At 39.3% G+C, this 10880-nt stretch overlaps 1 non-coding gene across 1 annotated transcript; it reads right to left on the bottom strand.

Moving 5' to 3' along the window:
- Nucleotides 1-8942: 8942 nt before the first annotated feature.
- Nucleotides 8943-9073, bottom strand: LOC132536066 (small nucleolar RNA SNORA44). The gene has a single exon (XR_009547747.1). It is a non-coding gene; the product is annotated as a small nucleolar RNA SNORA44 (small nucleolar RNA).
- Nucleotides 9074-10880: the final 1807 nt, after the last annotated feature.

The raw sequence follows: 10880 nt of genomic DNA, 5'->3' as shown, positions 1-10880 counted from the left end.
AGTGGGGAATGTATAGATAATGAGCCTTCACTTACCTATTTGTTTTACTCATTCTGTACCTGGAATGAGAGATTCACTATTATTTGGGTTACTTCCCCGTAGAAGTAAGGTATCATTTTTCTTTTGCTGCTTTGTTTTCTTTTTATTTTTTATTTTCTTTTTAAATTTTTATTTACAAAAAGGAAACACTGGAAAAAACCATAGGATAAGAGGGGTACAACTCCACACAATTCCCACCACCAGAACTCCGTATCCCATGCCCTCCCCTGATAGCTTTCCTATTCTTTATGCCTCTGGGAATATGGACCCAGGGTCATTGTGGGGTGCAGTAGGTGGAAGGTCTGGCTTCTGTAATTACTTCCCCACCAAACATCGGCGTTGACAGGTTGATCCATACTCCCAGTCTGCCTCTCTCTTTCCCTAGTGGGGCAGGGTTCTGGGGAAGCGGAGCTCCAGGACATATTGGTGGGGTCGTTTGCCCATGGAAGTCCGTTTGGCATCATGTTAGCATCTGGAACCTGGTGGCTGAAAAAAAGAGTTAAGATATAAAGACAAAGAAATTGTTGACTAATCATGAACCTAAAGGCTGGTATAGTTCAGATGAAGAGTTGGGGGGTCTCCTTTTGCTTTGTAATTTGTCTCTAATTTTCAAGAGTCTGAACATATGGTATGATAAAATGAGCTTCCATGGGTTTATCCTGCTTGCTTGAGCTTTGCTTGGAATGTATAGATTTATGACTTTTCACCAAATTTGGGGAATTCCCACCAATTACTTCTTCTTTTTAAATTTTATTTATTCATTACTAGATAGAAACAGAGAGAAATTGAGAGTGGAGAGGGAGAGAGGGACAGAGACAGAGAGACACCTGCAGCTCTATTTCATCATCGCTTGTGAAGCTTTCCCCCGGCAGGTGGGGACCAGGGGCTTTGAAGCCAGATTCTTGTGCACTGTAGTATGTATGCTTAACCAGGTGTGCTACCACCTGCCTCCTCCCCAATCACTTCTTTTCAATTTTTATATTATCTTTATTTACCTATTGGATAAATACAGTCGGAAATTGAGAGTGACTGGAGAGTTAGAGAGGGAAGGAGACAGAGAGACACCTGCAGCACTGCTTCACCACTTGCAAAACTTCCCCTTGGTGGGGACCAGGAGCTCGAACCTGGGTCCTTGCACTTTGTAACATGTGTGCTCAACACCTGGTGGAGCACCTGGCACCACCACATGACCCCTCCCAATTACTTCTTTAAATACTAGTTTTGCCACACTAGTCTCACTTTATGAGACTGAAAATATTAGATTTATTGGTTTGAAAATATTAGGTTTCTTGGTTTGTCTTGTGCTGTGGGAAGTCAATTTCTGTATGACTTTGTTAGGTCATAGGTGCTAGGAGAAGGGATATAGTAGTCCTCTGTTTGTCCATATTGACCCTACCCTGGCACTGATTTTTTTTTTCCAATTGGGGTTATTGTTTCAACTCAGTGCCTGTGTGACTCTACTATTCTTGGGGATCAATTTTCTGTGATCCAGGGTGAGAGACAAAAGTGGAAAGAGAGTCAAAGATGAAAAAAACCTGTGACACTGCTCCACTGCTCATGAAGGCCCTCCCATAGGTGAGGACTAAGGGCTTAAACCAGGGTCCTTGTGCATAATAATGTGTGTGCTTTAACAGTGGACTCCGCCTGTCCTCTGGTGCTGAAACAGTTTGGAGAAACTATTTTGAAACAGCAGCAGAATTAGTATGTTAAAACAGAAGAATGATTTAAAAAAAAAGTAATATCGATTTATGTTACTAGAAAGAATCATTACTGAATCTCACTTAATATCCTATCCCTGACCTCTTTGGAAATGAGAGAACCTTTATCTTTCAGAAGGAATGTAGAGCTACCTAAGATTAGTGGATTTTTAATACTGGCCGGAAATTTCAGAAGAGGATTTGTGTTGAGTCTCTTCCTCTGGTTCATCCTAAGGTTGTTTCTGTTAATGTCTTCAGTCAGTTTCTCAGGAACAAAGATATAACTCTTAACTCTCAGATGGAAATAGGAGCAGAATGGAAGGAAGCCTATGACATCTGAGTTATCTGAGATAGCAAATGAAGACTTAGGTGTTGCACTTATCCTGATTTTTTGTTATTATTCAAGTGAAGATATATACCAATTAGATTTGAGGTGAATATTAATAGTAGTAAACTGTCGTTCAAGACTACAAAAGTTACTGAAATAGTGTCTTAAACTGTCAGACTTTGTGACCACAGCGAGATAACCTAGGGTAAATGGTTTTTTGCTTTCCTGGAAATGCAATCACTATTTTAGTCTTTATAAAATTTTCCTTCTTTCTCTTTGAACATGAAATGGTGAATTTTGCCAACAGAATTTGAATTCCCATTGCTCAAGACTCTCAGCTGGAAAAGGCTCAGACAAATGGGGGTGGATTCTATAGAATTTTGCATATTAAAAACTGAGCCTATTAAGTGAGTGTTGATATATTAAAAGATATATATCATTCCCTTTCGATAATACTGTCAAAGCCCATGAAGATAATTTCAGACTTAAATGACATTAGATAAGGAGAGTCAAGGGTGTTGACTCAATAAATGTACTTGCAGACTTTGAAATTTTGAGGAGATAAATGAGTCTTGAAATTGCATCCCCAGTAGATTTTATTGTTCAGTAGTTAATTTTTTCCTTCAACATTCTAGTATAACTACAGTTATCTCTAAGCTTAAGTCAGATGGCAGGTTCCAACCTTCTAGATTTCCCATTAACTACTCATAAGCCTTTAGCATCAGTTTCTTCAGTGGTGAAAGTGAGCATCATTATAGCACCTAGATCTAAACTTTTGTAATTTTTTTCCTCTCGGATTATTCTGGGCCTCAGTGCTCTGCACCATGAATCCACTACTCGTGGAGACCATCATTTTTCCATTGTTGTTGTTGTTGCTGCTGTTATTGTTGTTATTGTTGCTGCTGCTGTTGTTGTTGGCTAGGACAGAGAGAAATTGAGAGAGGAGGTTAAGATAGAGAGGGTGACAGAAATATAGATACCTGCAGGCCCACTTCACTGCTTGCAAAGTGACCCCCCCGCAGGTGGAGAGCTGGGGGCTGGAACCAGGATCCTTATGCTTCGTGCTACGTGCACTTAACCTGGTGCACGACCGCTTGGCAGCCGCTTTTGTAAATTTTACTCACACAATGATGTAAAGCAGTGCTTCATTAAGAGGGTAGATTTAGCTGCAATAAAATGATCAATGCTTACAAAACGTCTGCTTAGGGCTGGATAGATAGCTCACCTGGGTAGGCACCTGCTTTGCTAGGAAGCATCTTGAGTTTGAGCAGGATGCCCATAACACTAGAGGAAGCTTTGCTGCTGTGGTGTTTCCCCTTTCTTCCTGTCTCTCTGCCTCTGAAAAAATGGCCTTAGAAGGGTTGTCATGGTGACGAATAAAATAAAAAATCAGACTCCTTGCAAGAATTTCAGTACAGTTTAGATTAAATGATAAACATTTTTTAAATTGAGACAATGCTATTTTAAAGGACTTGTTATTATTACATAGGTATAGTCTCACACCTCAAGATAGTGTCGTCATACCTTACCCAGCATGAAATGGTTCTCTCCTGACTCTCATTACCCAAATAACAAACAAAAGGGGAGCGCTAAAAACAGACATCACAAAAATCCAGAACATCATGCAAGGTTTTTATTAACAACTATATGCCACCATACTAGAGAACCTGGAAGAAATTGATAAGTTCCTTGAAGCATATAACCTCCCAAGATTGAGCCAGACAGATATAGAAAAGAAGAATAGACCAATTACGACAAAAGAAATTGAAGTAGTCATCAAAATCCTTCCCAGTAACAAAAGGCCAGACCTAGATGGCTTCACAGATAAATTCTATAAAACCTTCAAGGAAGAGCTAACACCTCTATTTTACAAGGTCTTCCAAAATATTGAAGACACAGGAACAAGTCTACCTTCTATAAACCAACATCATCTTGATACCAAAAACAGATATCTAACCCAAAAATGAAAATTATAGACTAATATCCATGATGAACAAAGATGCTAAGGTCTTAGACAAAATCCTAGCAGCCTGGCTACAGTAGTAGACCAAAAAAGTTGTACAGCATAACCCAGTGGGATTTATCGCTGGGATGCAAGGCTGGTTAGCAAATATAAATCAACAAATGTGACTCACCACATCAATAAAATGAAATCCAAACCCACATGATTATCTCAATAGATGCAGATAAAGCCTTTGATAAGATTCAACATCACTTTATGATCAAAACATTCAAAGGAATAGGGAAAGATGGAAAATTCCTCACACTAGTGGATTCTATCTATAGCAATCCAAGAGTCAACATCAAACTCAATGGGGAGAAGCTGAAATCTTTCCCTCTGCAGCAAGGTACAAAACACGGTTGTCCACTGTTTCCACTACTAATCAACATAGCCTTGGATATCCAATCCATAGCAATCAGACAAGAGAAAGAGATTAATGGGATGCAGATTGAAAAAGAGGAAGTCAAATTCTCACTATTAGCAGATCATATGTTAGTATACTTAGAAAATCCAAAAAATCCACTAGGAAACTCCTGGAAATTATTAAGCAATATAATAATGTGTTGGGCTACAAAATTAATATACAAAAATCAGTGGCATTCCTGTATGCAAATACTAAACAACAAGAAGACGAAATCTATGCAAATACTAAACTATAAGAAGAAGAAATCCAGAAATTGATTCCATTCACCATAGCAGCAAAAACAATAAAATTTCTAGGGTTAAATCTAACAAAGGAAATGAAAGACCTTTATACTGAAAACTGTGAGACACTTCTCAATGAAATAGAAAAAGATACAAAGAAATGGAAAGACATCCCATGCTCATGGATTTGAAGAATTAACATTGTCAAAATGACTATTCTTCCCAGAGCCATATACAAACTTAACACAATCCTTATCATGCTACCAGTAAATTTCTTCAAAAGATATAAAAGTTTGTTTGGAGACAGAAAATACACAGTATAGGCAAAGCAGTCTTGATGGAAAAGAGCAAGAGTGGAGGCACTGCAATTCCTGACCTCAAAACATACTACAGAGCCACTATAGTCAAAATGGCCTGGTACTGGAACCAAAAATAGACACATAGACTGGTGAAATAGAACTGAGCCTCAGGCTGGAGCAGTAGTTTAGTGGCTATACAAAGGACTTTCAAGCTCCAAGGTCCCAGGTTCAATTCCCTACATTAATGGAAACTAGAGTTTAGTAGTGCTCTGATTTTTCTCTGTTTTCTTTTTTTTTGTCTTTGCTTCTCTCTCTCAGGCATGTCTGAGAGCCCAGAAATCATACCCTACACTTACAGTCAACTAATTTTTGACAAGGGATCCCAAAACATCACATGGAAAAAGGAGAGCCTATTCAACAAATGGTGCTGTAAAAATTGGATTGAAATATGCAGAAGAATGAAAGTGAGCCATCAAACTTCATCATATAGAAAAGTTAACTCCAAATGGATCCAAAATTTAGAAGTTAGTCTAGAAAAATTTATTTATTTATATATTTTTAAATTTCTTTATTGGGGAATTAATGGTCTACAGTCAACAGTAAAATAAAATACAAAAGTTTGTACATGTGTAATATTTCTCAGTTTTCCACAAAATGATTCAAGCCCCACTAGATCCTCTTCTGTCTTCCAGGACCTGAAAGACTTTTGCATAACCATAATGCTACCTCCCCAGACCTGAGGTGTGTTTATTCTTTTTAATTAATTAATTAATTTGAAGTATTTATTTATTTGTTCCGTTTTTTGTTGCCCTTGTCTTCTTATTGTTGTAGTTATTGATGTCATTGTTGTTGTATAGGAGAGAAGAGAAATGGAGCGAGGAGGGGAAGACAGAGAAGGGGCGAGAAGGACATCTACAGACCTGCTTCAGCGCCTGTGAAGCGATTCCCCTGCAGGTGGGGAGCTAGGGGCTCAAACCAGGATCTTGCACTTCGTGCCACCTGCGCTGTGTTTATTCTTATTATTTATGAAGTCAGTAATATTTTCTGAGTGCCTACCATATATCCAGTACCTCATTATTCTCTATACAGATGAAGATAAGTTCTACAAGTCCAATACCCATTTGACCTTTCAGTGTAGGGGAAGAGAAGCCACAGAAGGTCAAAAAGTAAACAAATCAAGAAAGTTAATTTCAGAGTGAGTGTTCTGAAATCAGTAGAATGTGTTGTGATAAAGAATACATAGTGGGGGGATTGTTAGCATTATTTGGAATGGCTAAAGGAAAAACAATCAAGCCGAGATTTGAGAAAATATCAGTTATTTGAATATGTGAGAGAAGAGAACTTCCTGCAAGTATTTCATCTTCTATAGTTCTATACTTCCATTTTGGTTATTTTTTTTTTATTAACTAACTTGTACTGATTTGCATTTAAACTAGGTATTGATAAAGGTAGACTGATGCCATTTTATTTTATTTTATTTTTTAAATTTTTTTATTTAAGAAAGGAGACATTAACAAAACCATAGAATAAGAGGGGTACAATTCCGCACAATTCCCATAACACAATCTCCATATCCCATCCCCTCCTCTGATAGCCTTCCCATTCTCTATCTCTCTGGGAGTATGGATCTAGGGTCGTTGTGGGTTGCAGAGGGTGGAAGGTCTGGCTTCTGTAATTGCTTCCCTGTTGAACATGGGTGTTGACTGCTTGATCCATACTCTCAGTCTGCCTCTCTCTTTCCCTAGTAGGGAGGGTCTCTGGTGAAGCAGAGCTCCAGTACACATTGATGGGGTCATCTCTCCAGGGAAGTCTGGTCAGCATCTTGCTGGCACCCGGAACCTGGTGGCTGAAAAGAGAGTTAACATACAAAGCCAAACAAATTGTTGAACAATCATGGACCTAAAGACTGGAATAGTGAAGATGAAGTATTGGGGGGTATTCCCTGCATGCTCTTGTGTACTTCTGCTTTCAGGTATATATTTTTCCCCTAGTTTATGGGCACATGTGAACCTATGCTCTATCTCAGGGGACCTCGACTATATCTAGGTTTGGGGACTTTATTGAGGAGTGGAACACCTGGAATGGAATTAGAGAATACTATGAAAGGAAAGGTCTCACCCGAGTGATGAAGCTGAAGGGTTGTCATTCCACACCTGAAGTCTCTGGTCAAAGTCTGAAGTGAAGCATGCCGGGGTGGCACTCATTGCATTGATTAGGTTGTGATCCGAGGATGCAATATTATTTTATTTGAATTGAGAGCAGCATGCAGAAAAGTGGGCCCCACCCTAAGGTTCCAGGATTGGGGGAAATATAGGCTCTATAGTGGAAATGTGAGGTTCCTGTTGTCTTAGGGTTCAAGAAGACAATGGATAGTTACTGTTATCGTCATATTATTTGGTGATAGGGTTAACTTTGGAAAGTCCCTTTGATAGGGTTTGGGGTATAATACCCAGCATCTTGTATATAGCTGTGCTACCGGTTGCTTCTGTTCTCCCTGGTCTAGGCTTCTGGGAGAGACAACATATCAAAGACAGCCTATGTATTAAAAAGACTCAGTCTGTGTTTTGAGAAGTTCAAGACATATCATCAGTTTTTCGCCTCTCATATTAATTAAATAGTGGTTTATATGTTTACACTTTAATAGTATTGTACATAAACACCACTCCCACCACCGAAAGACTGTGTCCCATGCCCACCCCCCACCCCCCACCGTGCCAGGAAGCCCAATAGCCACCCTCCCCTTCACCACAGTGTTTTTACATTGGTGGCCTGCTCTCAATTTAATCAGATCCTGCTTTTAGTTTCCCTTTCTGTTCTTCTTTCTCAACTTCTGTTGATGAGTGGGGACATCCCATACTCATCTTTATCTTTCTGACTTAGCTGACTTAACATAATTCCTTCTAGCTCTGTCCAAGATGGGTCAAATAAGGTGTCCAAAGAAACTATCACACAAACAAAGAGACCCCTCACAGAATGGGAGAAGATCTTCACATGCCAAACATCAGAAAAGAGACTAATCACCAAAATATACAGAGAGCTCAGCAAACTTAGCACCAAAAAAGCAAATGACCCCATCCAAAAATGGGCAGAGGATATGAACAAGACATTCACTTCAGAGGAGATCCAAAAGGCTAACAAACATATGAAAAATTGTTCCAGGTCACTGATTGTCAGAGAGATGCAAATAAAGACAACATTGAGATACCACCTCACCCCTGTGAGAATGGCATACATCAAAAAGGACAGCAGCAACAAATGTTGGAGAGGCTGTGGGGACAGAGGAACCCTTCTGCACTGCTGGCGGGAATGTAAATTGGTTCAGCCTCTCTGCAAAGCAGTCTGGAGAACTCTCATAAGGCTAGACATAGACCTTCCATATGACCCAGTAATTCCTCTCCTGGGGATATACCCCAAGGATTTCATAATGCCCAACCAAAAAGATGTGTGTACATCTATGTTCATAGCAGCACAATTCATAATAGCTAAAACCTGGAAGGCACCCAGGTTACTAACAGCAGATGAGTGCCTGAGAAACCTGTGGTACATATACACAATGGAATATTATGCAGCTATTAAGAACAATGAGTCCACCTTATTTTTTATTTTTATCAACACCAGAGAAAGATGGGAAGCTTGGGATCAATCTTCAAACCTCAGGACTATGGCCATTGTAGCCCCTGCCACTTTTTCTTGTATCGGTTTGGTTCCTTTTGATTCTTCTTCTCTGTATTGCAGTGCATCCTAGGAGCAGATGAAGATTTTTTTACTGGTAACATATCTTACTAAAAAGCAAAACTCCAGCAATTGGTCTCTGTCACAATCTTCAGTATTGATGCTGCCAGGAAACCTGCTGAATAAGCTAAAATTCCTTATACTCACTATAACTGGAACTGGTGAAAATCCAAGAGAAAGGCATCAAAGCCCATGTTCTGAAATATAGGAAAGTTGAGTGACAGCTACAGGTATTATGTTGACCTGTGCTGTCAAAGTCTTTTTAGGTTATTCTTGCATGCAGTTGGAGATCCCATGGCTATGAATATCCATAAACCTTGGAAACATGCTTGCTATTTTATTTTCTATAGTACTTATGTAATTCATTTTTACAATTCCTCTAATACTACCTTCTGTTTTGATTTTTTTCTATTGTACCATTTTCATTCCCTCCTCATTTCCCTTTCTGTATGCATTTTAGCTATTTTCTTCTTGGTCACCTGTGGGATTGCAGCAAATTTGCAGTTAAGTTTAAAGATCTGGAGGGAAATAGGGACTGGAGAAATAAATTTGAGAACGATTGGTATATAGATGGTATTTAAAACTGTTGTCCCAAGTGAGGACTTTAGGGAAGAGAATGTCACCAAAGAACAGAAAGATCAAACCCTGAGAATTTGAAAGGGAATGCTTTCTATTGGTGAACTAGTTTGTATATGTATTTTAGGCCTCATGACATGACTGTCATTTAAATATATTAATTGGGCTTTATTGATGAAAACACTAATTGTGAGAGTTGTTTTTTTCTTAGTTGAGGATTAGAGTAAAATGAATCACTTTCTCAGTTCCAAAGTTCTCTCCCAATGTTTCCTTTACTATCAGTTGATTTTCAAAATTGGTCAAACTCATTTTCTTTAGAGATAACCTATTCAACTTAGTTTTCTCCTTGGGGATATCATTCTTCTCTACAAAAATGTTACATGTATTATGTTTGCATTAGATGATTCATCAGATGGGCTTGTTGATGATTACAAATTGTGCTAATTAAGTCAAGGACATGCATTTAAACCATACGCATAGTATATGTGAATGGTAATGTTTTGTTATTTTGCCATAGCCTACACTCCTGACTTGATCAGTATTCTCTCAGAAACTTATCTTTAATCAAAGGAGTTGAATTAGTGTGGGTGATTTATTTTTTATTTTTTTTATTTATAAAAAGGAAGCATTGACAAAACCATGGGATAAGAGGGATATAACTCCACACAGTTCCCACCACCAGAAATCTGTATCCCATCCCATCCTCTGATACCTTTCCTATTCTTTATCCCTCTGGGAGTATGGACACAGGGTCATTATGAGGTGCAGAAGGTGGAAGGTTTGGCTTCTGTAATTGCTTCCCCACTGAACATGGGCATTGACAGGGAGATCCATACTCCCAGTCTTCCTCTCTCTTTCTCTAGTGGGGCAGGGCTCTGGGGAAGTGGAGCTCCAGGACACATTGGTTCCAGATGCCAGCAGGATGCCGACCAGACTTCCCTGGATGGACAAGCCCACCAATGTGTCTTGGAGCTCTGCTTCCCCAGAACCCCGCTCCACTAGGGAAAGAGAGAGGAAGACTGGGAGTATGGATCGACCAGTCAACGTCCATGTTCAGCGGGGAAGCAATTACAAAAGCCAGATCTTCCACCTTCTGCAACCCATAATGACCTTGGGTCCATACTCCCAGAGGGATAGAGAATGGGAGGGCTATCAGGGGAAGGGATGGGATATAGAGACCTGGTGATGGGAATTGTGTTTAGTTGTACCCCTCCTATCCTATGGTTTTGTTAATGTCTCCTTTTCTAAATAAATAAATTAATTTAAAAAAAGAAAAGAAAAGAGAGTTAATATACAGGGAAGAACAACTCTGCACTCACATTTTGTTGGGAAGGTCAGAATTGTTATCTTTATATATAAACACTATATTGTCATTATTTTAAAAGACATTTATTTATTTACTTATTTGTTTGTTGGATAGTGACAGAGAGAAATAGAAGGAGGGATAGAGACAGAGAGCCACCTGCAGCATGTTTCACCAACTGTGAACCTTCTCTTCTGCAGGTGGGGAACAGGGGTTTGAACCCGGATCCTTGCACATTGGTGCACACCATCATCTGCCC

Source organism: Erinaceus europaeus, chromosome X (assembly GCF_950295315.1).
Source record: "Erinaceus europaeus chromosome X, mEriEur2.1, whole genome shotgun sequence".
Classification (NCBI taxonomy): Eukaryota; Metazoa; Chordata; class Mammalia; order Eulipotyphla; family Erinaceidae; genus Erinaceus; species Erinaceus europaeus.
The sequence above is the reverse complement of the archived record's forward strand: the minus strand, read 5'-3'. Positions and strand labels throughout refer to the sequence as shown.